The following is an 18,774-nucleotide window of genomic DNA, read 5'->3' on the forward strand; positions in this document are numbered from 1 at the left end:
TGTTCAGTTTTTCTTGTGAAATTTTGACCTTTTTTGTGTGAAATTCCAAGTCATTTTTCACAAGCGTTTTTTTATATTTGCATAGTATGTATATATTATTAATGTTGTAAATACACATCTTTATACATCTAGAAAGGGTGGTCCTAAAGTGGTAGGCTTTTTTCTCAGGTCTCAAGAAGGTAACAAATACAAGAATGTGTGTGCGTGTGTGTTCTTGTAATTATACCATTCTTGAGACATCTAGGAAAAGTACCTTCCATATGAGGAGGTGTGAACAAGTGAGGACATAAATCATGGTTCCAATACGGAAAAGCATTGCATCTAATACAGAATGTCTCATTTGCACCCCATCTGGTGATATCTATCAAAATGAGGGTGGTCCCAAAAAGGAGGGATTTTTCAAATTGACTGTGTGTCTGTTTTAGAAGTGCTCTCCTCTGGTCAACATATGAAATAACAAGTGTGTGTTAAAAATATTTGAAGTGCTACCTGTCTGGTCAACATATGAAATAACAAGTGTCTATCAAAAATTGAAATGTGCCCCCTTCGTTAAAAAAAAAAAAATAAATAAAAAATTAAAAAAAATTCTATAGAGAGGTACTGTAATAACTTGAAATAAATAATGAAGATTAAAAACCAATTACAAACAAAAAATTCGGGAGAAACAAACAAACTACAAGCAGTCTTTTTCTCACAATCTGTCGACTTCTTTCTTATAAAAATGGGAACAACTTCTCATATTCTTTCTGTTTCCGTAATATTGCAAATTTTCTCATGAATTATTACTTTTTTATTTGAAATTCTGACTTTTATCACATTATTGCCTATTTTTTTTTTTTTTTTTTTTATAAAATAGTGACATTTTTTGAGTAAAATGATGACTTTTGTCATAATTTTGCCAAGTAAAATTCCAATTATTGTTATAACATTGCCAACATTTTAAAGTTTTCTTATAAAATTGTGACTTTTGTCAAACAAAATTACGGCTCTTTTTATAAAATTGCCTAAATTTCAAGCTTCTATTGTAAAATTGTGACTATTATTTAATAAAATGTCAACTTTTATCACAATATTGCACAGATGTTGTTTTTCTTGTCAATTTTGACTTTTGTTGAGTAAAGTGACGTCTTTTATTATAATACTGCCAAAATGTTCAGTTTTTCTTGTGAAATTTTGACCTTTTTTTTTGTGAAATTCCAACTCATTTTTCACAACAAGCTATTTTATACTTGCATAGTATGTGTATATATTATTAATGTTGTAAATACACATCTTTATATACCTAGGAAGCGTGGTTCTAAAGAGGTAGGCTTTTTTCTCGGGTCTCAAGAAGGTCACAAATACAGGAGTGTGTGTCTGTGTGTGTGTGTGTGTGTGTGTGTGTGTGTGTGTGTGTGTGTGTGTGTGCTCAGACGGAGGCCCAAAAAAGTGTGTGTTACGTAAGAGGCTGACATTCCAGGTAAGATCCAGGCTGTGCTGATCTGTTGACAGAAAAAAGCGGGGTGGTAAAAATAGTGTCAGCATTAGATGGCTGCGAGGACTTCTGGTCAAAGTGGGTCGTTGTGACCCGGACCTTACGTGTTGTGCTGCCGGTGGACTGTAGGGGTCTTTGAGGTAAGTGTGTGTGTGTGTGTGTGTGTGTGTGTGTGTGTGTGTGTGTGTCACTGTGCACCTCACTTGCTGAATAATACAAAGCAAACACTGACCTACTTTCCAGCAAGGGAACAAACCTCGCACAAAACCCGGAGCTGGATCCTTTCCGGAGTTGGAGCTGAGCGGTGACAGACAGCCAGGAGCGGCACAGTCCTGAGGGGGCGTGGCCACGTGGGAAGAGATGTGACCAGTGAGCATATGAGCGCCCGACTCCAGGTCATCTGCCTCCTCCGCGTTTTGGGAAGCTCCGCAAATGTGATTAAACAGGAAGGCACAAGAATACTGCAGAGGCCTCCTGCACCCGAGTGTTCTTCTCACGGACACACACACACACACACACACACACACACACACACACACACACACACACACACACACACACACACACACACACACACACACACACACACACCCAACATGCAACACAACACTGGCTGACACATTGGAAGATACACACATAGCAAGATGCACCGACACACACTAACACACTGAACACACATTAACACACAGTAACAGTCACAACACACACATAAACATTAACACACACAAAACAAACCTAACACAAAAACACACACTAACACACATCAACAGACAGTAAACACACTAGCACAGAATCACGACAAACATGCAACACAACACTCGCCGACACACTGGATGATGGACATGCTGAAAGATGCGCTGACACATTAACACACACTAAACACACAAACACACACAAGAACGTACACAAAACACAGAAAACACACTTAAAAACATATCAACACACAATAACGTACACAAAAAAGAAATAAAACACAATAAGACATACACTAAACACTTAAACACTCACTCAACACACTTAAACACACACAGGAACACACACACACACACCCAACATGCAACACAACACTTGGGGACACACTGGACAATTCACACGTAGCAAGATGCACCGACACACACTAACACACTAAACACACATTCACACACACTAATAGCTACAACACACATAAACATTAACACACACAAAACACACTTAACACAAAAACACACATCAACACACAGTAAACACACTAACACACACAAGCACGGCAAACATTCAACACAACGCTCTCTGACACACTGGATGATGGACATGCTGCGGGGATGGGCTGACACATATTAACACACTAAACACACACTTAACACACAAACACACACAAGAACATACACAAAACACAGAAAACACAGTTAAAAACATATCAACACACAATAACGTACACAACACAGAAATAAAACACAATAAGACATACACTAAACACTTAAACACTCACTAAACACACTTAAACACACACAGGAACACAAACACACACACACACACACACACCCAACATGCAACACAACACTTGCGGACACACTGGACAATTCACACGTAGCAAGATGCACCGACACACACTAACACACTAAACACACATTAACACACACTAATAGCCACAACACACACATAATCATTAACACACACAAAACACAAAAACACACATCAACACACAGTAAACACACTAACACACACAAGCACGGCAAACATTCAACACAACGCTCTCCGACACACTGGATGATGGACATGCTGCGAGATGCGCTGACACATATTAACACACTAAACACAAACTAAACACACAAACACACACAAAAACGTACTCAAAACACAGAAAACACAGTTAAAAACATATCAACACACAATAACGTACACAAAACAGAAATAAAACACAATAAGACATACACTAAACACTTAAACACTCACTAAACACACTTAAACACACACAGGAACACACACACACACACACGCAAACACACACACAACAGTCGCTGACACACTGGACAATTCACATGTAGCAAGATGCACCGACACACACTAACACACTAAACACACATTAACACACAATAAAAGTCACAACACACACAAACATAAACACACCTAACACAAAAACACACATCAACACACAGTAAACACACACTCAACACACACACACGACCAACATGCAACACAACACTCGCCGACACACTGGATGATGCACATGCTGCAATATGCTCTGACACATATTAACACAAATAAACACACACTAAACACACAAACACAAACCAACACACACAAGAATGTACACAAAATACAGAAAACACACTTAAACATATATACACACAAAAACGTACAAAAAACAGAGATGAAACACAATTAGACACACACTAAACACACACAGGAACATACACAAAACAGAAAAAAAACACACTTAGACACACATTAAAACACACACACACTCAACGTAAACACAAAAAAACACCTAACACAAAAACACACACTAACACACATCAGCACACAGGAAACACACTCTTAACACATAAACAGACACAAGCACACACACACACCATACATGCTGCAAGATGGATTGACACATACTGACACACAAAAACACACACACAGATACAGAACAACACACACAAGAACATACACAAAATACATGTCAACGCACACAAAAACACACAAAACAACACCCACAAGAACGTACACAAAAAATGTAAAAACACACAAAAACACACTTAAACGCACAAACATATAATGAGCATTAACAAAACAGATAAACACACTTAATCAATCATAAACCCACAGTAATAACACACATACACACACACAAGAACGTACACAAAACACAGATTAAACACACAAAAACCCTTATATACACAATAACATGCACATGGACATATACACATAACACAGATAAAAGCACACTTAAACACACATCAACACAAGCATAAACATATACGAAACACACTTAAATACACAAACACAGACAAAACACACACACGACCAACATGCAACACAACACTCACCGACACACTGGATGATGCACATGCGCCGAGATGCACTAACACATATTAACACACATGAACAGACACTAAATACAACAACACAATAAAACAACACACACAAGAATGTACACGAAACACAGAAAACCAACTTAAATACATATGAACACACAATAAACGAACAAAAACACTTAAACACACAATAACATACACAAAACACAGATTAGACACACTTAAACACAAATCAACACATACAAAACACACACACACACACAACCAACATCCAATTCAACATTGCTGACACACTGGACGATGCACACGCAGTAAGATGCACAGACACACACCAAAACACTAAACACACACGGACACGCACAACCCCACAATTAACACATACCAACCATCTCGAAACATAAACACACGCAAACTACACTTAACACAATAACACAGACAAAACACACACACACACTAACACACAAACACACACTTAACACGCAAACACACATTAACACATAAGCACACACATGACCAACTTGCAACACAACACTTGCCGACACACTGGATGGTGCACATGCTGCAAGACGCACTAACACATCAACACACAATAACACACAGAAAACCACACACACATGAATGTACACAAAACACAGATAAAATACACTTAAACAAATTATAAATCAATCAGACTCACATTAAAACACAAAAACACTTTAACACACACTAAACACACACATCAACAGACACAAACTCACAGACTTAAACACAAACATGAACATACACAAAACAGGTAAAACACACTTAAACACACATTAACACACAAAAACACACATATGAACACACACAAAAATAGGTAAAACACACACAAACACACTCTAAATACGCTGAAACACACAAACACTTAAACACACAATAACACACACAGGAAAAAGGGAGAAGGTGTAGAAAATGGATGGATGAACAAACACACAACACAGATAAAACACTTAAACACACACATAAACACACACGAAAGACACTTACACATAAACACTCAACACACCTACTTAACCCACATGAGCCCACAGATAAAACACACTTAAACACACAAAACTCTAAAACAAACAATAACACACACGAACAAACGAAACACATTTAAACACTTAAACACATGAACACACACTTAACACATTTAAACAGAAAAACACTTCACACACATGCACATACACAAAACACACATAAAAATACTAAAAACACATAAGAACGTACACAAAACACACATAAAACATAATAAACACACATAAGAACATACACAAAACACAGACAAAACACACTTAGACACATCAACACACACTAAACACACTTAGACATATGAACGTACACAAAACACAGATAAAACACACACATAGACACACTAAACACCTTAAAAAAACACTTAAATTGTACACAAAACACAAATGAAAAACTCAATCATACACAAAACCCACTTAAACACACAACATGAACAAACAAACAAAACACACATACAACGCAATACACTTAAACATACATGAACATACACGAACACAAAACCAACTCACTTAACACACAGTAAAAATACATAAAACACACACTAATACACACGTGAACAAACCCAAAACACAGGTAAACTCAGACACAAAAACACACATTTAAACACAGAAGTACAAACAACAAAGAAACACACTCACTTAAACACACACTAATTCCACTTAAACACACCAACATGCACATCAACATACACAAAACACATCAAACACACAAAAACACACATGAACGAACACACAACACATATGGAACACACTTAAACACACAAACAAACAATAACACACACTAAACACACATTCACACAAGGACATACACAGTACACAGATAAAACACACTTAAACACACACAAACACAAAATAAAAACACAAGCGAACAATTACACACAAACACACAAGGACATACAGAGAACACAGATAAAACACACAATAACACACAAGGACATACAGAGAACACAGATAAAACACAATGACATTCAGAGAACACAGATAAAACACACTTAAACACAAAATAAACACACAAACAACACACATCAACACACACAAGTACATACACAAAACACACTTAAATGCAAAGTAACACAACCTTTAACACATACTAAAACACACTTAAACAGGCAATTACAAACACATGAACATACACAAAACACAGATAGAAATCACAAAGCACACACATAAACACAAAATGTCAGTTAAACACACAATCACACTTAAACACACAAAAACCGACACAAAACAAAGATAAAAACTCTTAAACACACATAAACACAATTAAAAACACAAACACGTTTGAACAACCTTAAACATCCACAAGAACATACACAAAACACGGATTAAACACACTGAAACACACTTAACACACAAAACACAGATTAAACATATAATATAGGTTTTTTAAACATAAGATCATTGTCTCCCAAAACGTTATTAGTTAATGATATTATCAGAGACAACAATCTTAACGTCATCGGTCTCAGTGAAACCTGGCTTAAACCAAACGACTTTTTTGCGCTAAATGAGGCATGTCCTCCTAACTTTACACATGCGCATATTGCCCGTCCGCTTAAAAGGGGTGGAGGGGTCGCACTAATATACAACGAAAACTTTAACCTTAGTCCTAACATAAATAATAAATATAAATCGTTTGAGGTGCTTACTATGAAGTCTGTCACACCGCTGCCTCTACACCTGGCTGTTATCTACCGCCCCCCAGGGCCCTATTCGGACTTTATCAATGAATTCTCAGAGTTCGTTGCTGATCTAGTGACACACGCTGATAATATAATCATAATGGGGGACTTTAATATCCATATGAATACCCCATCGGACCCACCATGCGTAGCGCTCCAGACTGTAATTGATAGCTGTGGTCTCACACAAATAATAAATGAACCCACGCATCGCAACGGTAATACGATAGACCTAGTGCTTGTCAGGGGTTTCACCGTCTCCAAAGTTACGATACTCCCGTATACTAAAGTATTGTCCGATCATTACCTTATAAAATTCGAGGTTCAGACGCATGTTCGTCAAACTAATAATAATAATAACTGCTATAGCAGCCGCAACATTAATACGGCCACAACGACAACTCTTGCTGACCTACTGCCCTCGGTTATGGCACCATTCCCAAAGTATGTGGGCTCTATTGATAACCTCACTAACAACTTTAACGACACCCTGCGCGAAACCATTGATAACATAGCACCGCTAAAGTTAAAAAAGGCTCCAAAAAAGCGCACCCCGTGGTTTACAGAAGAAACTAGAGCTCAGAAATTATTATGCAGAAAGCTGTAACGCAAATGGCGCACGACTAAACTTGAGGTGCACCATCAAGCATGGAGTGATGGTTTAATAACTTATAAACGCATGCTTACCTCAGCTAAAGCTAAATATTACTCAAATCTCATCCACCGTAATAAAAACGATCCTAAATTTGTGTTTAGTACGGTAGCATCGCTAACCCAACAAGGGACCCCTTCCAGTAGCTCCACCCACTCAGCTGATGACTTTATGCAATTCTTTAGTAAGAAAATTGAAGTAATTAGAAAGGAGATTAAAGACAATGCGTCCCAACTACAACGGGGTTCTATTAACACTGATACGATGGTATATATGGCGGATACTGCCCTCCAAAATAGTTTCTCTCGTTTTGAGGAAATAACATTAGAGGAATTGTTACAACGTGTAAATGGAATAAAACAGACAACATGCTTACTTGACCCTCTTCCTGGGAAACTGATCAAGGAGCTCTTTGTATTATTAGGTCCATCAGTGCTAAATATTACAAACTTATCACTCTCCTCGGGCACTGTTCCCCTAGCATTCAAAAAAGCGGTTATTCATCCTCTTCTTAAAAGACCTAACCTCGATCCTGACCTCATGGTAAACTACCGACCGGTGTCTCACCTTCCCTTTATTTCAAAAATCCTTGAAAAAATTGTTGCGGAGCAGTTAAATGAACACTTAGCGTCTAACAATCTATGTGAAACCTTTCAATCCGGTTTCAGAGCAAATCACTCCACGGAGACAGCCCTCGCAAAAATGACTAATGATCTATTGCTAACGATGGATTCTGATGAGTCATCTATGTTGCTGCTCCTCGATCTTAGCGCTGCTTTCGATACCGTCGATCATAATATTTTATTAGAACGTATCAAAACACGAATTGGTATGTCAGACTTAGCCCTGTCTTGGTTTAACTCTTATCTTACTGATAGGATGCAGTGTGTCTCCCATAACAATGTGACCTCGGACTACGTTAAGGTAACGTGTGGAGTTCCCCAGGGTTCGGTCCTTGGCCCTGCACTCTTCAGCATCTACATGCTGCCGCTAGGTGACATCATACGCAAATACGGTGTTAGCTTTCACTGTTATGCTGATGACACCCAACTCTACATGCCCCTAAAGCTGACCAACACGCCGGATTGTAGTCAGCTGGAGGCGTGTCTTAATGAAATTAAACAATGGATGTCCGCTAACTTTTTGCAACTCAACGCCAAAAAAACGGAAATGCTGATTATCGGTCCTGCTAGACACCGAACTCTATTTAATAATACAACTCTAACATTTGACAACCAAACAATTAAACAAGGCGACACGGTAAAGAATCTGGGTATTATCTTCGACCCAACTCTCTCCTTTGAGGCACACATTAAAAGCGTTACTAAAACGGCCTTCTTTCATCTCCGTAATATCGCTAAAATTCGCTCCATTCTGTCCACTAAAGACGCTGAGATCATTATCCATGCGTTTGTTACGTCTCGCCTCGACTACTGTAACGTATTATTTTCGGGTCTCCCCATGTCTAGCATTAAAAGATTACAGTTGGTACAAAATGCGGCTGCTAGACTTTTGACAAGAACAAGAAAGTTTGATCACATTACGCCTGTACTGGCTCACCTGCACTGGCTTCCTGTGCACTTAAGATGTGACTTTAAGGTTTTACTACTTACGTATAAAATACTACACGGTCTAGCTCCATCCTATCTTGCCGATTGTATTGTACCATATGTCCCGGCAAGAAATCTGCGTTCAAAGGACTCCGGCTTGTTAGTGATTCCCAAAGCCCAAAAAAAGTCTGCGGGCTATAGAGCGTTTTCCATTCGGGCTCCAGTACTCTGGAATGCCCTCCCGGTAACAGTTCGAGATGCCACCTCAGTAGAAGCATTTAAGTCTCACCTTAAAACTCATTTGTATACTCTAGCCTTTAAATAGACTCCCTTTTTAGACCAGTTGATCTGCTGTTTCTTTTCTTTTTCTTCTATGTCCCACTCTCCCCTGTGGAGGGGGTCCGGTCCGATCCGGTGGCCATGTACTGCTTGCCTGTGTATTGGCTGGGGACATTTCTGCGCTGCTGATCCGCCTCCGCTTGGGATGGTTTCCTGCTGACTCCGCTGTGAACGGGACTCTCGCTGCTGTGTTGGATCCGCTTTGGACTGGACTCTCGCGACTGTGTTGGATCCATTGTGGATTGAACTTTCACAGTATCATGTTAGACCCGCTCGACATCCATTGCTTTCCTCCTCTCCAAGGTTCTCATAGTCATCATTGTCACCGACATCCCACTGGGTGTGAGTTTTCCTTGCCCTTATGTGGGCCTACCGAGGATGTCGTGGTGGTTTGTGCAGCCCTTTGAGACACTAGTGATTTAGGGCTATATAAGTAAACATTGATTGATTGATTGAAACACACTTAACGCACAAAACACAGATGAAACACATAACAGCACACACATCAACACACACTAAACACTTAAACACACACATGAATATACACAAAACACAGGATACACACACTTAAACACAAAAATAACAGACATGAACAAACACAAAACAGTTAAAATGAACTTAAACACACATCAACACATACTCAACACATTTAAACACACAAAAACACTTAACACACACATGAAAATACACACAACACAGATAAAACACACTTAAACACACATGCACAAATCAAATACACTTAAACACACATTAAATACACGTTAACACTTAAAACACAAAGACTTAAAAAGTGACTTGAACTTCATTACTAGACTGTGATTGACTCCTCCTCTTTATGACATCACACATAAAAATCCCACCAACACACACGTAGACTCCGCCCACATCGTATCCTGCCATGTTGTAAATGTTGGCCGGCACAACACTAACTACTGTACGGGATGTACTGCATGAATGAATAAATGAATGAATAGATGATGCGTTCCTGGATGAATGAATGAATGCATGCATGAAATGAATAGATGAAGTCTTGGACGGATGAATTAATGAATCGATGCACAAATGGATGGATGAATGCATGCACAAGTGCATTAATGCACAAATGAATGCATGGAAGGATACATGTATGAATGGATGAATTAATGGACTGATTATTTGATGGATTCTTGGATGGATGGATGTATTAATGAATGGATACAAGAAAGAATTGATTAATGCAGACATTAAGGAATGAATAAACTAATAAATGGATGAATGCATGCACAAATGGATGAATGAATGGATGGATGGTTCGACAAATGGCTAAATGCATGCATGCATTGAAGGATGAATATAGTAATTGGCCAATTAATGCATAGTTTAATAAAATAATGCACACAATGGATGAATGCGGTAGAACATGGATGGATGGATGGAATTGATGCACATATTAATGGATGAATGCATGCATGAATGCACGAGTTAATGGATGAATGCATGTATAGATGATGAAGGCATGCATGAATGGATGGATACAGAAATGAATGGATTGATGGACGAATGAATGGATGAATGCATGAATGAATGAATGGATGAATAAAAGTGAAGTTTTTCTGAAGTTGGCATGGTCAGTAGGTGGTAAAATACATTTAGTAAAAGTGTGTGTCTCCAACAAAGGAGTTGAATAAAAGAAGTGCTTGGTGGAGTTTGGTGTGGAAGAGTTTCCACAAGGATGCGTTCAGAAATACCCCGAAAGGGAATAAGCGGTAGAAAATGGATGGATGGCATTCAGAAATAGTTTTTACAAAAGTGGAATCTGCAAGATCATCACTTTGTCCTCCACACTTCACTTGCTCACAATACTTTTGCTGACTTGACGTTAGCATTAGCATTAACATGTGGTTTCTGAGAGGCCGGTGTCTGGCACGTGGATGTGGATGTGAACATGACGGGTGGCCTGTTATCTGAGCGCTGAGGGTCACCAGACGCTGGGAGAGCGCCACACGTTGCCATGGAGAGCGTCTCCAGGAGAGCCACCAGGAGCGACTAAAGCCCCGGCCTTGCATCACTTGAGCACTTTAAACCTTCAGCTAACCCCAGTCATGTGACTTCTTATGCTGGCAGCTTTCTTTGCCGCCAACGTCTTGGAAGAAAGGTGAAAAATCAAGAAGACAGCAAACAGTCTTTAAAAGGAACTTTAATGACCGATGAAATTATTAATATTGTATTGTATTTTTTGTACTGGATTATTGTATTGAATTATTGTATTTTATTGTTGAATTGTATTACTGTACTGTTGTATTGTATTGTTTTATTGTACTGTATTGCATTATTGTATTGTAATATTGTATTATATTGTTGTATAGTAGTGTATTAGTGTATTGTTATTGTACTCTATTGTATTGTATTATAATATTGTATTGTATTATATTGTTGTATTGTATAGTATTGTATTAGTGTACTGTATTATTGTATTCTATTGTATTGTAGTATATAATTGTACTATGTTGTATTATTGTACTGTATTGTTGTATTGTAATGCAGTACTGTATTATTGTACTGTATTATATTGCATTGTATTTTTGTACTGTATTATTGAATTTCATTATTGTATTGTATTATTGAATGATTGCTGTACTGTTTTATTGTACTGTGTTGCATTATTGTTTTGTAATATTGCATTATATTTTTGTATTGTATTATTGCATAGTACTGAATTAGTGTATTGTACTCGTATTGTATTATAATATTGTACTGTATTATATTGTTGTATTGTATAGTATTGTATCAGTCTACTGTGTTATTGTACTCTCTTGTATTATTGTATTGTATTATAATATTGTACCATATTGTATTATTGTACTGTATTGTTGTAATGTATCGTATTGTATTATTGTACTGCATTGGTGTACTGTATTATATTGTTGTACTGTATTATTGTATTGTGTTATTGTACTCCATTGTATTGTTGTACTGTATTACTGTATTGAGTTATTGTACTCCATTGTATTACACTATTGTAATGTATCATTGTATTATTGTACTGTATTATATCATTGTACTGTATTGTATTAATGTATAGTATTGTATTATTGTACTTTATTATTGTATTGTATTGCATTATTGTAGGAAAACTACGTGTGTTTCCGTAGTTGTACCTGTGTACACTCAGTCAATAAGTACATACCAAGTGTACTCACACTGAAAAGCAGGTGAAAATGCAGTAAAGTGTGAGTACTTGAATGTCGTAATCAAAAAACTGAGTGTGCAGTGAAGGACACTTACCACCTTCAATAGCTGCCATCTTGGCTACGTCAACAGCGAACATGAAAAATGATGATGTAATCTTGGTATAATAATAGAAGAGGTACAGTCAAATATTTAGTACAGTACCACACTGTCAACACACTCAGGAAACACCTGTCATAGTGTTTCCATCAAATACTGGCATCGGATATTAGTTTGATATCATGAAAATGTAAGTGATGATTATCTTACATGAAATGTGTGATATTACGTGCGATACAAGCAGCACGTATATATCATGTGAAATACAAGCAGTCCTGCAGCATGTTTAGTTGTGTGCGATACAATCAGTCCTGCAGCGTGTCTACTTGTGTGCGATATCATGTGAGATACAAGTAATCTTGCAGCGTGTTTACTTTGTGTGATATCATGTGCGATACAAGCAGTCCTGCAGTGTGTTTAGCTGTGTGCGACATTGTGTGCGATACAAGGAGTGTTGGGCGTGTTTACTTGTGTGTGATATCATGTGGGGTACAAGCAGTCCTGCAGCACGCTTACTTGTGTGATATCATGTGCAATACAAGCAGTCCTGCAGCACGCTTACTTTTGTGTGATATCATGTGCGACACAATCAAGACCCCTTCGTGTTTACTTGTGTGCGATATCATGTGCGATACAAGCAGTCCTGCAGCATGTTTATGTCTGTATAATATTGTAAGCGATACAAGCAGTCCTGCAGCGTGTTTAGTTGTGTGCGATACAATCAGTCCTGCAGCGTGTCTACTTGTGTGCGACATCATATGAGATATAAGCAATCTTGCAGCGTGTTTACTTTTGTGTGATATCATGTGCGATACAAGCAGTCCCGCAGCGTTTTTACTTGCGTGTGATACAAACAGTCCTGCAGCGTGTTTACTTGTGTCTGATATCATGTGCGATACAAGCAGTCCTGCAGCACGCTTAATTGAGTGTGATATCATGTGCGACACAATAAGGACCCCTTAGTGTCTACTTGTGTGCGATATCGTGTGCGATACAAGCAGTCCTGAAGCATGTTCATGTCTGTACAATATCGTAAGCAATACACACAGTTCTGCAGTGTGTTTAGTTGTGCGTGATACCGTGTCCTATACAAGCAGTCCGGCAGCATGTTGAGTTGAGTGCGATATCATGTGCGATATAAGCAGTCCTGCAGCGTGTCTACTTGTGTGCGATATCATGAGTGATACAAGCAGTCCTGCAGCGTGTTTACCTGTACCGCAGCGTTTTTACTTGTGTGTGATACAAGCAGTCCTGCAGCGTGTCTACTTGTGTGCGATATGTGAGATACAAGCAGTCCTGCAGCGTTTTTACTTGTGTATGATATCATGTGCGATACAAGCAGTCCTGCAGCGTGCTTACTTGTGTGTGATATCATGTGCGATACAAGCAGTCCCGCAGCGTTTTTACTTGTGTGTGATACAAGTAGTCCTGCAGCGTGTTTACTTGTGTCTGATATCATGTGCGATACAAGCAGTCCTGCGGAGTGTTTGTGTGATATTATGTGCGATACGAGCAGCCCTGCGGCGCTTACTTGTGCAAAGCTAAACAGCCAGTTAACATCTAAATGTCCTCCAATAAAGCACACAATTTATTTTATTTCAGTCAAGTCATTTATCAAAAAGTAGACATGCTAAACCAGGGGTCACCAACCTTTTTGAAACCAAGAGCTACTTCTTGGGTACTGATTAATGTGAAGGGCAACCAGTTTGATACACACTTAAATAAATTGCCAGAAATAGCCAATTTGCTCAAGTTACCTTTAATAAATAAATCTCTCTCTATATATGTATATAAAAAAATTTGTATTTCTGTCTGTCATTCCGTCGTACATTTTTTTTCCTTTTACGAACGTTTTTTTGTAGAGAATAAATGATGAAAAAAAAAACATAATTGAACGGCTTAAAAGAGGAGAAAAATGAAAATTCCACTTTGAAACATAGTTTATCTTCAATTTCAACTCTTTGAAATTCAAAATTCAACCGAAAAAAAGAAGAAAAAAAACTAGCTAATTCGAATCTTTTTGAAAAAATTAAAACATTTATTTGTGGATCATTAGTAATTTTTCCTGATTAATATTAATTTTAGGGTTTTGATGACATGTTTTGAATAGGTTAAAATCCAATCTGCATTTTGTTAGAATATATAACAAATTGGAACAATCATTCTTTCTTCTAGGTTTTCCAGAACAAAAATGTGAAAAGAAAATCAAGACTTTGAAATGAGATTTTAATTTTTTTCTAGATTTTCTAGATTCGCCAGAATATTTATTTTGAATTTTAATTATAAGTTTGAAGAAATATTTAACAAATATTCTTCATCGAAAAAACAGAAGCTAAAATTAAGAATTATTTTTAAATATATTTATTATTCTTTACAATAAAACATTTTTTTACTTGAACATCGATTTAAATTCTCAGGAAAGAGGAGAAAGGAATTTAAAAGGTAAAAAGGTATATGTGTTTTTAAAATCCTAAAATCGTTTTTGAAGGTTGTATTTTTTCTGTAAAATTGTCATTCTGAAAGTTATAAGAAGCAAAGTAAGAAAATAAAATAATTTATTCAAACAAGTGAAGACCAAGTCTTTAAAACTATTTTCTTGGATTTTCAAATTCTATTTGAGTTTTGTCTCTCTTAGAATTAAAAATGTTGAGCAAAGCGAGGCCAGCTTGCAAGTAAATAAATACAATTTAAAAAATAGAGGCAGCTCACTGGTAAGTGCTGCTATTTGAGCTATTTTTAGAACAGGCCAGCGGGCGACTCATCTGGTCCTTATGGACTACCTGGTGCCCGCGGGCCCCGCGTTGGTGACCCCTGTGCTAGACTATAGGCCAATAGCGGCTACACAACAGTTAAGCACACAAGCTAGACATAGGTAATAATCATGAATTTACCATGAATTGATTAACGTGGACCCCGACTTAAACAAGTTGAAAAACTTATTCGGGTGTTACCATTTAGTGGTCAATTGTACGGAATATGTACTGAACTGTGCAATCTACTAATAAAAGTATCAATCAATCAATCAATCATTGAACAATAAAACATGTGTCAACTCAAAAAAGTATCAAATAATTTGAGTTTTATATTACTTACACATACAAAGTCTACAAGAGGCGTAGTAGAAAGTATCCAGTATGAAACGTGTCCACACCATTCAACTTACTGCATCATGAGCTTGACAATTACCACTCCACTTCAACTTAAATACAGCACAAGTCCAATCCAGATGGTTAATAATAAATAGGTTAGTGTTCTGTTTGGCCCAGCTCACTTGATCAAGCCTTCCTTAACATTCCACACTACTAAATAATACATACCGTATTTCCTTGAATTGCCACAGGCTATATAGTATGCGCCTGCAAAATAATTAGCGCATTCTTAGTATTACCACCTGGTCAAACTCGTGACGTCACGAGTGACACCTCCCCTGTCATCATTTTCAAAATGGAGGAGGCTGATTTCAATACCGGTAATTTGAAACCGCATAAAGGGAAGAAGATTAGGAGATATTCAGTAGGATTTAAGGTCCAAGCTTACATCACACTCAAATTTTTACTGCATGCCTTTGAGAAGTAAGAAGAGGTTTTAAAATAATAAGCGCATGCTCACTTTTACCGCATGCCTTTGGTAAGCGCAGGAGTAAGAAGAGGTTTTAAATTATTTAGCGCCCCGGCGGCAATTCAAGGAAATACGGTATATGTATGATTCCTGATGACATCGTATGGCATCAGTATCGTACCGTAAGTGACAAAGTCATATCGGAACACTAATAAATAAGCACACAGTGTACTTATTGAAGTGTACTGATGAACATTGGCTCCTTCATAAGTTTTGTGGACAAACTTGACATTTGTATCGTGAAGTTTCATATTTTACCCGTATACAAGAGTCAGCGAGTCAACTTAGGGTCGCGGCGCTCCAGGAAGTGCACTTAAGTCTGCAAAAAAAAAAAAAAAGCACATAAAATGACGGCGGACGATGCCTTGAGGCGAAGCGGCCATCTTGGACTATTCTGGGAGGTCAGCTGACGGCGTGCCAGTCAACAGGAAGCTGGAAAAGGAGCCGAAGGCGTGTTTGTTTGCCTCACATGGGTGGTGCTGGGGGCAGGGTTGCCATGGCAACTGGCGAGGGAGCACTAAGAGGGGCCTCTTAGGAGGAAAAAAAGCATCATGGCGGCAGGAAGTCAGCTGGCTCCGCCCCTAAAGACAGACCGCAGGTGTCCATCCCTGACCCCATACCTCAGCGTGGTCCGAGTTCATGCCGAGCGCTCTCAGCCGCCTTTAGCATGAAGAGAGGTGCATTGTGGGAGTCTGCTATTTAACACAGCAGATTTCATACTTTGTACTGACTCATACTGCTCACTCAGCACTGCCACCTGTGGTCCAACATGAGCACTGCACGCCCTGGACACTTCATTAGGCACACCATCTAATCCAGGGGCCACCAACGCGGTGCCCGCGGGCACCAGGTGGGCCCGTAAGGACCAGATGAGTCGCCCGCTGGCCTGTTCTAAAAATAGCTCAAATAGCAGCACTTACCAGTGAGCTGCCTCTGTTTTTAAAATTGTATTTATTTACTAGCAAGCTGTCTGCGATGAGGTGGCGACTTGTCCAGGTTGTACTCTGCCTTCCGCTCGATTATAGCTGAGATAGGCGGTAGGAAATGGATGGATGGACTAGCAACCTGGTCTCGGTTTGCTCGACGTTTTTAATTCTAAGAAAGACAAAACTCAAATAGAATTTGAAAATCCAAGAAAATATTTTAAAGACTTGGTCTTCACTTGTTTAAACAAATTCATTTTTTTTTTTTTACTTTGCTTCTTATAACTTTCATAAAGACAATTTTAGAGAAAAAATACAACCTTAAAAATGATTTTAGGATTTTTACCTTTTAAATTCCTTCCTTTTCTTTCCTGACAATTCAAATCAATGTTCAAGTAATTAATTTTTTTAAATTGTAAAGAATAATAAATAAATTGTAATTTAAGTCTTCATTTTAGCTTCTGTTTTTTCGACGAAAAATATTTGTGAAATATTTCTTCAAATTTATTATTAAAATTCCAAAAAATTATTCTGGCAAATCTAAAAATTTGTAGAATCAAATTTAAATCTTATTTTGAAGTCTTTTGAGTTTCTTTTAAATTTTTTGTTCTAGAAAAAATAATGACTTTTCTTTGTTAGAAATAAAACTTGGTCCAATTTGTTATATATTCTACCAAAATGCAGATTGGATTTTAACCTATTTAAAATATGTCAACAAAATTCTAAAATGTATCTTAATCAGGAAAAATTACTAATGATGTTCCGTAAATTATTTTTTTTATTTTATCAAAAATATTAGAAATAGCTAGTTGTTCTCTTCTTTTTTTTGGTTGAATTTAGAATTTTAAAGAGTTGAAATTGAGGATAAACTATGTTTCAAAACGTAATTTTCATTTTTTTCCTGTTTTCTCCTCTTTTAAACCGTTCAATTAAGTGTTTTTTTCATCATTTATTCTCTACAAAAAACCTTCTGTAAAAGGAAAAAAAATGTACGACGGAATGACAGACAGAAATACCCAATTTTTATATATATATGTGAATTATATTTATATAGCGATTTTTCTCTAATGACTCAAAGCACTTTACATAGTGAAACCCAATATCTAAGTTACATTTAAACCAGTGTAGGTGGCACTGGGAGCAGGTGGGTAAAGTGTCTTGCCCAAGGACACAACGGTAGTAACTAGGTTGGCACAAGCGGGAATCGAACCTGGAACCCTCAAGTTGCTGGCACGG

General features: G+C 37.7%; 2 long non-coding RNA genes across 3 annotated transcripts in view; one reads left to right on the top strand and one right to left on the bottom strand.

Annotated features, from left to right (window-relative positions):
• LOC133556095 (uncharacterized) overlaps nucleotides 1-7,114 on the bottom strand; it is a 9,561-nt gene extending 2,447 nt beyond the window's left edge. The window contains exons 1-2 of the long non-coding RNA XR_009807451.1: nucleotides 1,731-7,114; nucleotides 1-1,481 (exon numbers count right to left, since the gene is read on the bottom strand). The exon at nucleotides 1-1,481 is cut by the window's left edge and continues 2,447 nt beyond it. This is a non-coding gene — a long non-coding RNA (uncharacterized LOC133556095). The remainder of the gene's footprint in view (nucleotides 1,482-1,730) is intronic.
• Nucleotides 1-18,774, top strand: part of LOC133556092 (uncharacterized) — a 65,621-nt gene that overhangs the window by 28,857 nt on the left and 17,990 nt on the right. Inside the window, exon 4 of one of the 2 annotated variants that reach the window (XR_009807449.1) lies at nucleotides 1,718-1,869. This is a non-coding gene — a long non-coding RNA (uncharacterized LOC133556092). Of the gene's footprint in view, nucleotides 1-1,717; nucleotides 4,686-18,774 lie in introns of those variants that run through there. The other variant, XR_009807448.1, reaches the window with a different exon arrangement.

The sequence above is a fragment of the Nerophis ophidion genome, linkage group LG07, assembly GCF_033978795.1.
Source record: "Nerophis ophidion isolate RoL-2023_Sa linkage group LG07, RoL_Noph_v1.0, whole genome shotgun sequence".
Lineage (NCBI taxonomy): Eukaryota > Metazoa > Chordata > Actinopteri > Syngnathiformes > Syngnathidae > Nerophis > Nerophis ophidion.